Source organism: Pinus tabuliformis, chromosome 4_2 (assembly GCF_031772625.1).
Source record: "Pinus tabuliformis cultivar Carrire ecotype Pingquan chromosome 4_2, CPIR1, whole genome shotgun sequence".
Classification (NCBI taxonomy): Eukaryota; Viridiplantae; Streptophyta; class Pinopsida; order Pinales; family Pinaceae; genus Pinus; species Pinus tabuliformis.
Window position 1 is genome coordinate 588,034,882 of NC_142304.1, and position 10,022 is coordinate 588,044,903.

A 10,022-nucleotide genomic window follows, 5' to 3' on the forward strand; every position below is an offset into this window, starting at 1 on the left:
CATGCAGAATCTTGTGTTAGAAATAATAACGAGAAGTGGGGTGAATTAGTATTAGCAAGTCAATAATTTTTCATTTCCATAGTCAGATTTGTATACACTACTTTAGTTTATGAAACTTGTGTGTATATGCAATTATGTTTAAGGCAACTACCGTATATCCTGCAGACTTATGATTCAGTTAATTCATCATATGTTGATCTTTAATTAGTGCATCAAAACCATACAAACAGTAACGAGGTGCATTAAAAAAAGAACAGATAATCACACACATGCAGAAAAGATATTAGGTGGAAGCCGAATGTGGGTGAAAACCATCTACTGCAATCGTCTCTATCTTAATAATTTTTAAATTAGAAACTTCTTTTATAATTTTTGTACTGGTGCAGTCTTATACCAGTGCACAGGCTTCTACCTACAGAAGGCTACAACCTTCTCTCGTTCTCGAGTTTCTCCTGGAAGGGAGCTACAACCCCCTAGCTCTTGTACTAGCTAATATGTTTACTAGTATGTAGGTGCCAACCTATAGAAGGCTACAACCTTCTCTTTTCTTCGAGGGACCACATTTCATAAATTTTAAGACTGGATCCATCAATAACATCATTGAATCATCAAATATATATGCATCAACCAATATCCTTTGCACCAACCACAACTAAATTAATCAATTGCTTTTTAGAATGTTGTAACTAGAATATAGTAACCAAAACCCAAGTCAGAACCCAAAACACTACAACAACAAGCAGAAGCAGCTAAAACATATTTTATGAGATATATGCTACTTCCATGTGTCAAACCTACATGTATACACCCTTTTATCAAGGAGAACCTGCATACAGATCTGCAAATCAATTTTAAGGTGTATACGTTGTTTTGGTATGTAGGACCAGTGTGTCTACACGCTTTTTCTAAAGTGAACCTGCATACAGATCTGTAAATGATGATTTAAACTTTACAACAATTCCAGACTTCAGTTATCGCCAGATCATCATATTTACAGACTACAACATGTGCTAGTTATTTCGATAAATGATCAAACCACATAAAGATACTTCACTTCAAGCCTTAAGATCTTGACCCATCATTAGATCTCATCCTTCATCAAGTGCTAAAGCTCATCCTTGGTTTAGATCCAGCTATGCATCATAACCCAATAACCTATATACTAGATCTTACTCTTCATCAGATATTCAATTCTTGAGTGCCTTTGCCTAATGATCTTCTCCTCCTTTTGTAGTCTTAGGCCTTACTGAATACCATGGACCAAAACCACTTAGGACCAATACCTTGGACCAAATACCTAGGGTCAATACTTCAGACTAGATACCTTGGACCAATATCATGGACCAAATACTACGGACCAGAACTTAGTTTTCCAACATGTACGTGCCTTTCATTCTATGAAAGTGTGTGTGTATGTTATACACTTCTTTTGGTCTGTTAACCCATGTGTATACATGGCTTGGTTAATGGGGAACTTGTGTATACCTCTCTTTCTTCATTTTGTGAGTCTGAACTGTGATCTATCATCTGAGTGAGTTGCCATAAAGGACAGCACCTGTGTCATAGTGCCAAATTTGTTTCATAATGCCAACAATCTCCCCCTTTGGACTTGATGGCAACCCCAAGTCACTCTCCCCCTTTGTCATCAAGGGAAAAGGGTTATGCGCCCCTCGAGTACATGCTAAAGTGTGTTGATTGAGTTCCATGATCGAGCTCATGCTCCCCGTGAATATAAGCAAGGTCTACAAAAAGATGTTCTAAAACAAGAACATGTCTCTATACATACATCATAAATGAATTTCCTATAACCAATGACTCATACATACATCCATCACCCAACCAAGTGTGGATATACCAATTGTTTATACATGTCGAAACAAGAAAACTACATCATCCATCCCGTGCATAGTGGGGTAACAAAATAGGTATTTTCATGACCTTTACATTAAAAGATATATATGACATAAATAACAAAGACCAAATCAGCAACTTTCATCAGCAGGGTCTGTCAATCAACATCTAGACCAGCAACCATGTTCTCCCCCTAAACCCGTTCCACCTGAATCGAAAACAACTGTGTGAATTTGTACCAAGATCTTCTAAGATAATGCCAACAATGCATTATTAGAAGTATATGCTCCGCCTGAACCTATGCTAGATGATCACTGTCAGATCTGACTATTTCATATAGTAGAAGAGTTATCAAGGCATCATCATCAATCAGTTATAAATCAAGTTATCAAACACTTATGAGAACCAATATTTCCACATGTCATCCATAGACTGTAACTAAGCAGAACAATTAATTTACTTAACCATATCAGACTCCTTTCATCCTAAGTTTGGCCCACTGCGTTTCCTCAAACCTACATATACACCATTGTATCCACAAAAACCAACGCATGTACCCGACTATGCTTCATGAAACTCGCGTACAACCACTTTTCTCTAAAATAGATAAGTTTTAACAGTAGGATGATGCATCAACTACTCCCAAATTCTGTCTGAGATATTCAAATGTTTCTTTGGGCAGTGGTTTGGTGAATATTTCAACAACATGTTCTTTGGAGGGAACATACTCCAATTTGACGTTTTGTTCAAGAAATTGTTCATGTAGAAAATGATATTTGATGGGTATGTGCTTGGTCTTGGAATACATGACTGGATTCTTTGAAATATTGATGGCACTGGCATTATCACATAGAATGGATATGAGTGGAGAACATGTGATCTAAATGTCTTGCAATGCTGGATCATCCAAAGGAGTTGTGTGCAGCAAGATGCAACAACCACATATTCTGCCTCAACTATAGATAATGCAATTGAACTTTGTTTCTTGCTAAAACAAGACACTAATCTGGAACCCATATAAAATGCACCACCACTAGTGCTTTTTTTGTCATTAATGCTTCCTGCCTAATCTACATTGATATATGCATGGAGTGTGAGATCTATATCTCTAGGATACCATAAACCAAAATTCTATGTCCCTTGAAGATATTTGAAAATCCTTTTGACTACTTGAAGGTGTGATTCCTTTGAATTTGCTTGGAATCTTCCACCTATTCCTATTGCATGCATGATGTCTGGTCGGGTACGTGCTAGATAAAGCAAAATTTCAATCATGGATCTATAATTTGGTTGATGTACTATTGCTAATTCATCATTTGAGCTGAGATTGCATCCTGTGGCCATTGGGGTACATATTGGTTTAGAATCTTCCATGCCGTATTTTTTCAAGATCTGTTTGAGATATTTGGTTTGTGACAGAAAAATACCATCTTTATTTTGTTGAACTTGTAGACCAAGAAAATATGTAAGCTCACCAAGCACGAACATTTCAAATTCTTGTTGTATTACTGAAGCAAAATTCCGACTCATGGCTTCTTCATTGCTACCAAAAATGATATCATCAACATACACAACAAGTATTGGCAATTTATTATTGTCAATCCTTGTATATAGATTGCTATTAGCTGATCCTTTCGAAAAACCTTGTTGATGGAGATATTTGTCAAGACAGTAATACCAGGCCCTTGGAGCTTGTTTTAGACCATAGAGAGCCTTTTTGAGTCTGCATACAAGTTTTGCATCATTTACAAGAATGAACCCGTTTGGTTGCTCAATATATACTTCTTCTTCTACGTCTCCATTAAGAAAGGCATATTTTACATCCATTTGGTATACATTGAATTTTTGAAAACTAGAAAGAGCAAGGAACATTCTTATAGCTTCAAGTCTAGCAACAGGTGAAAAAGTTTCTTCAAAATCTATACCTTCTTATTGAGAATATCCTTTACAAACAAGTCTCGCCTTGTTTCTAATAACTTCTCCATTTTCATTCAGATTATTTCTGAATATCCATTTACTTCCTGTGATATTCTTATCATGAGGTCTAGGAACTAATTCCCAAGTATTATTCTTTTCAATTCGCTCAAGTTCTTCATTCATGGCTTTGACCCAACATTCATCTTTGCATGCTTTATTTACATTTTGAGGTTTGGTGGAGGATAACAATGCTAGATAGCTTGAAGCTTCTATAATAGTTCTTCTTGCCTGCACACCTGCCTCTTTCTGTCCCAAAATTTGAGTCTCTGGATAATTTTTCTGAACATACCTGGATGGAGTCTTTTCTTCTACTGTTATTTCTTCTTCTAGTGCTTCATTGGTTTCTTCTTCAGAATTAGTCCAATTTGATCTGGAAGGATAATCCTCGTCTTCTTCATAATCTTCGGTTTTTATTTACTTTGGACTTTTGCATGCTTCATCAACCACAATGTCAATACTTTCAATAATTTTCCCAATTCGTTTATTATAACATTTATATCCCTTACTTCGGGAAGAGTAACCAAGGAGAATACCTTCATCTGCTCTAGGTTCAAACTTACCAAGTTTTTCATCAGTCCTTTTGATGTAACATTTTCTTCCAAAAACTTTGAAGTATTTTACAGTGGGAGTCTTACCATACCAAAGTTCATGTGGATTTTGAGTGCTATTTACCCGAACATTTGTTTTGTTGAGAATAGTGATGGCAGCGAATGCAGCTTCACCCCAGAAGGTTGCAGGAGTTCCAGACTCATCTAGCATAGCACGAGCCATTTGTTGAATAGTTATGTTCATCCTTTCTACCACTCCATTTTGCTGAGGAGTCCTTGTAGTGGAGAATTTCCTTTTTATTCCATGTTCTTCGCAAAAGTCAAAGAATTCATCTGAGGTAAATTCTCCTCCTCGATCAGATCTGAGGCATTTGATTTTGTGATCTGATTCATTCTCAAACAAATCTTTGAAGGCTTTGAATTTTTCAAATGCTTCATCTTTATGCTTTAGAAGTCCTATCCAACACATTCTGGAAAAATCATTAGTGAACAAGATAAATTATTCTTCTCCATGAGGTGACTTTTTCCTTGATGGTCCACATAAATCAGTATGAACAAGTTCAAGAGGCTTACTAGTTGATCCTTCCTTTTTAGGGGAGTGCGACCTGGTTTTCTTACCAAATTGACATGATTTTCATATTGTATTTTATGGAATGTTGATATCAAGAAGATCAAGAACAACCTAGAATTTGCATGCTTTCCTTATTTGAGAGAAGCTTAGATGCCGCAATCTTCTGTGCCATAGCCAGTGTTCATCATTTTTGCTTAGATAACACTATTTTTTTTCCTCCCTTGAGTATGTATAAGTTATTTGGAGTTCTTATACCTTTGATCATGGTTTCACCTGTATTAAGCTCACGAACAACACATCCATTTGATCAAAATACTACTTCATTTCCTTGACCACACATTTGACTGACACTCAATAGGTTATGCTTTACACCATCAACATATATAACATTCCCAGCTTTGACTTTTACTTTTAAGAGAACAAAGCCTTTACCCTTTGCAACAGTAGGAGTGTCATTTCCAAATGATACCTTCTTTTCCTTTTCGAAGGCATTATATGACCGAAAATTTTCTTTGTCACCTGTCATGTGTTTTGAGCATCCACTGTTGATGTAACACTAATTTTCTTGTCCTTCTACATACCAGGCTATACCACATATTTATGTTTGTGGTTCTTTCTTTCTCCATATTTCGGGACTTAATGAAGTTTTCTCCTTCTGAGATGTTTGCCAAAATTTACTCTTGCATTCAGATTCTTCATGACTGAAATTGTTGGAGATAGAGCATTCTATTTCATTTTCAGGAAGAGAAAAGTTATTGTAGGTATATTTCATGATTCTTGTCTCACTCCTTTGATTTTGTGCTTCTCTAGTCATGATGGTCTTGTAAGAAACACATTGAGAAACTTTGTGTCCAAAGTTATGACATGAAAAACATTGTCCATTAAAGAAGTTCCTGCGATTATCGAATCTACTGACCTAGTGATTGTAGTTTCTACTGACATTCATTCTTGAAGTAGATTGATTATGATTTACCTGAGGTGTTTTGTAGCTTTTGTTCATCCTTGCAATAAATTGAGCATGATTTACCTAGTGATCTGCTTTATGCCTTTGCTAACAGTTGTCAAACTATTCACTGCTCTTTGCTGCATCAAGATAGCTTTTAGTGGAGGTTGACGACTTCGGTGCTTGAGATGCTTCTTCAGTATATCCATGACCTATATTTATCAGAGGAAAACACTACACTTTGATAATTTCATTTAATGTTTCTAATCCTTTAGCGAATCTAAGATTGAGAGCTTTAGTTTTCTCAATATCCTTTCTTAGACCCACAATTTCACATTCTAGTTTTTCATTTTGTTCTTCTCTTTCAGCAAGTTGGAATGTTAAAGTATCTATAATCATATTCTTTTCTACTAAACAGATTTTGAGTTTATATATTTTTTCATAAAGATCATCTTCATCTAAAGCATCCAATAAATCATCATCTTCAAAAGCCATCAGAAGTCTATAGTCATTACTATTTTCATCCTCATCACTAATTGATAAACCATCGTTGTCTTCATGAGTATAGTAGCTCTTCTTACTTACACTTTGTTTTCTATTCCATTATGTTGATTCCTTACCTTTATCAAGCTTATCTTTATGAGGGAATTTGGCAACATAATGACCGACTCTTTCAGAAGTAAAACATTTGAAAGGTAGTTTACCTCTGAATCTTCCAAAACCCCATTGAAGGTTCCTGACAAAGTTATCTTCTTCCTCTCCTTCTGAAATATGTCCTGATTCATTGAGTTTTTCTCTTCCTAAAGCTTTAAATGCAGCTTCTCTCATATCTGATGGAGCTCCCTTTCTCATCTCGAAGCAGTTAGTATTTCGTGTAGCTGTGTCATAGTAGGAGTCTGAAGATCCTACTTTTCTTCTACGACAGATACTTTTGATTCAAACTAAGTAGACAAGGATCTTAAAACCTTTCCAACTAAAGTAACTTCTTTTATCTCTTCAACAGAATTCTTCATGCAATTAATAATCTCATCTATACGTAAGAAGTAACTAGCTATACTTTCATAATTATGCATTTTGAGAGTTTCATATTGAATTCTGGGAGTTTGTAGTTTTGCATGTTTTACCTGAGAGTCTCCTTCATATTTTAGAACGATTTCATCCCATATTTCCTTGGCGGATTTGAGTTGCATAACTTTGACAAATTATGATTGTGACAGAATTCCCAATAATGTATTGACAGCATTGGCATTTGTTTCATATTTTTTTTTACCTACCGCATTTGTAGGAATTGCTGATGGAAATGTATATCCTCCTTCCACAACTTCCCAAACATCTGTTTGAAGAGATTGAAGATAGGTTGTGGTTCTATTGTGGCCAGCAACAACCCTCCTTCTTATTTAGTTTTATTACTAATACTAAATGAGTGGGGACCCTTCATCTAGAAAATAAAAATAAATTAGAACTTGTATTCCCTTTTTGAATAAATCTTACTATCATAAACTTAGGAGAATACCCACAAAAACCAAAAAGTACTTAAGTTTTATGATAAGTTCAAACAAACTCGTTCTCTCAATAATAAAGAATCACATCACAAAAAGGTAATGATGACATCATAGAAACAAACTCCAAATATTTCGAAATCGTGATGCGAGATCGCAGACCAAGGAAGCTCATCAGTGTCACAATTTTCATATGCCTCAAGTATCACTTAAGGTGAAATACGTCAAAACGGCGATATGCAATAACACGTCTCGCAAACGCATTTCACAGAAACACATGGTAATGAATGATTGCTAAAACACAATGGATTAGCGATATTGTGTTCTGCAATATTGCGAAGCAAATCACAAAATTGCTTTATTGCAGATCTGCAAGGAACATCGTTCAAGGAGTTTTTCGTAATCTGATGTCAAGTTATGTGCGTTAATGTTAATATAATAAGTTATTTGATGATCATTAATGAGATAAGGTTTCAATCTGACCGAAAGGTCAACTCACGTAGGGTGGTATATTTTATATGATTTTGGCATTTAAAGCTTTCCTGTCACCTTATATATTATCATTACCCTTTCCTTGTTCGTAAATTTCAGGAGTGGAAAGAAGAAAGGTATACATAGCAGTGTTATGGGGAAGAAGGAAAAAGCTCTGATTTTTGAAGTCATCTAACAAGAATGAGAAAGAGGTTAAAACTGGCACCAAGGAAGCCCAGATCGAGAAATGAAGGAATCACTGGAAAAAACCCCTTGAGAAGGAAAGCCTCTGAGTGTTTAGTCGCCTGAAAGCCCAGAAAATTGTAGGAAAATGTGCTAAAGGCTAAAGGAAAAGCTAGAGCTCTAAAATAACAGTGGCATTTATTAGGGATATCCTCAAGTGTACTTGGTTAAACCACATAGTCAATGCATGACTCTCAAATGCCTCACTAACATTGCCAGGAAGATAGTGACATCACTTGTCGATTCCGTTTTTGTAGGGAAACTAAAGTCGGAGGTCGACCAACCAATTTTCATCAAGCTGATGCTGAATGCTTGCAACCACAAAGAACAGATACATAGATAGTAATTTCCAAATTTAGTTTTAGTTTTAGTTTTATTTTTGCCTTAGATGAGGACGGTCATTTAAACCTCCTCCAATATTTTTGTAATAAACTATTTTTAGAATTTAGCTAGTAGTATTTCAACCATTCTCATGCATTTAGAGAAGGACCTGAAATTTGTCAAAACTTTTTCCTCAGAACATGCACTTCTGCACCCTCGGAGGAGGTTTTGATGAATGAATGGAACAAGATTTATTGATATCTATGTTTAATATCTACTACTGAAATGCACTTTTGTACTCTTAGTAGATGTTGAATTAAGAAGAGATAAATCATTATTGCTGAAGCTCATGAGTAGAACTTGTTATCAATGGTACTTTTATCTCTTAACGATTTCTGCTTATGTGTTTAAGTGATATTTATGTTCAGTTATTTATATATGAATGCTTGAATGTTTGAGTTATCATTTGGCACTTTTGTATGGTGATGGCTATTCTATTTATGCTTAATATATGAATGACTTATTATGCGATATGCTTTTCACAATTGTTTTGGCTAACTTTTTATACAAAACGGTTCATCTTTATTGAATTCTTTTCTCATAGCGATTGAATGATCTTTATTACCAATTATTGCTAGAAACTATTTTAGACGCATAATTGAAAGATTAAACCCCGGGTTAGTTTTAGAATTAGATATTTCTATTCATTAGAATACAATTTCATGTTGTTAAATTAGATTTAGAATAAAATCATTTTACTTAGGAATTATTAGAAAGGAAATATCAATTCTCAACACACACACAAAAATTGGGAAACTGGTCCCATTATCCCCAGTCGGACCCACCATCCCAAACAGAAAAGGAGCTGCTAACCAAGGTCCGGACTGGGTGGGTATCCCCCTCATGGTAGACCCAATTTTTGGGGCTTCAACAGGTTCTTACCTTCCAATAAACAAAGTTTCTCCCATCAAATATTGGAGGTATGATGGATCCATTTCTTTCTTGATTACTCATGATGATGGATCTTCCTTCAAGTGATCAAGCTTCTTCTGAAGGACCTGCTCTGATACTAATTTTTGGAAATAATGCTGAGAGGGGGGGTGAATCAGTATTAGCAAGTCAATAATTTTTCATTTCCGTAGTCAGATTCATATACGCTACTTCAATTTATGAAACTTGTGTGTATACGCAACTATGTTTAAGGCAACTAGAGTATATCATGCAGACTTATGATTCAGTTAATTCATCATATGTTGATATTTAATTAGTGCATCAAAACCATATAAACAGTAATGAGGTGCAGTAAAAATAGAACAGATAATCACACACATGAACACAAGATATAAGGTGGAAACCCAGTGTGGGTGAAAACCGCCTGCTACAATCGTCTCTATCTTATTTTTAAATGAGAAACTTCTTTTACAATTTTTGTACTGGTGTAGTATTATACCAGTACACAGGCTTATACCTTTAGAAGGCTACAACCTTCTCTCGTTCTTGAGCTTCTCCTGGAAGGGAGATACAACCCCCTAGCTCTTGTACGAGCTGATATGTTTACTAGTATGTAGGTGCTGGCCTACAGAAGCCCAAAACCTTCT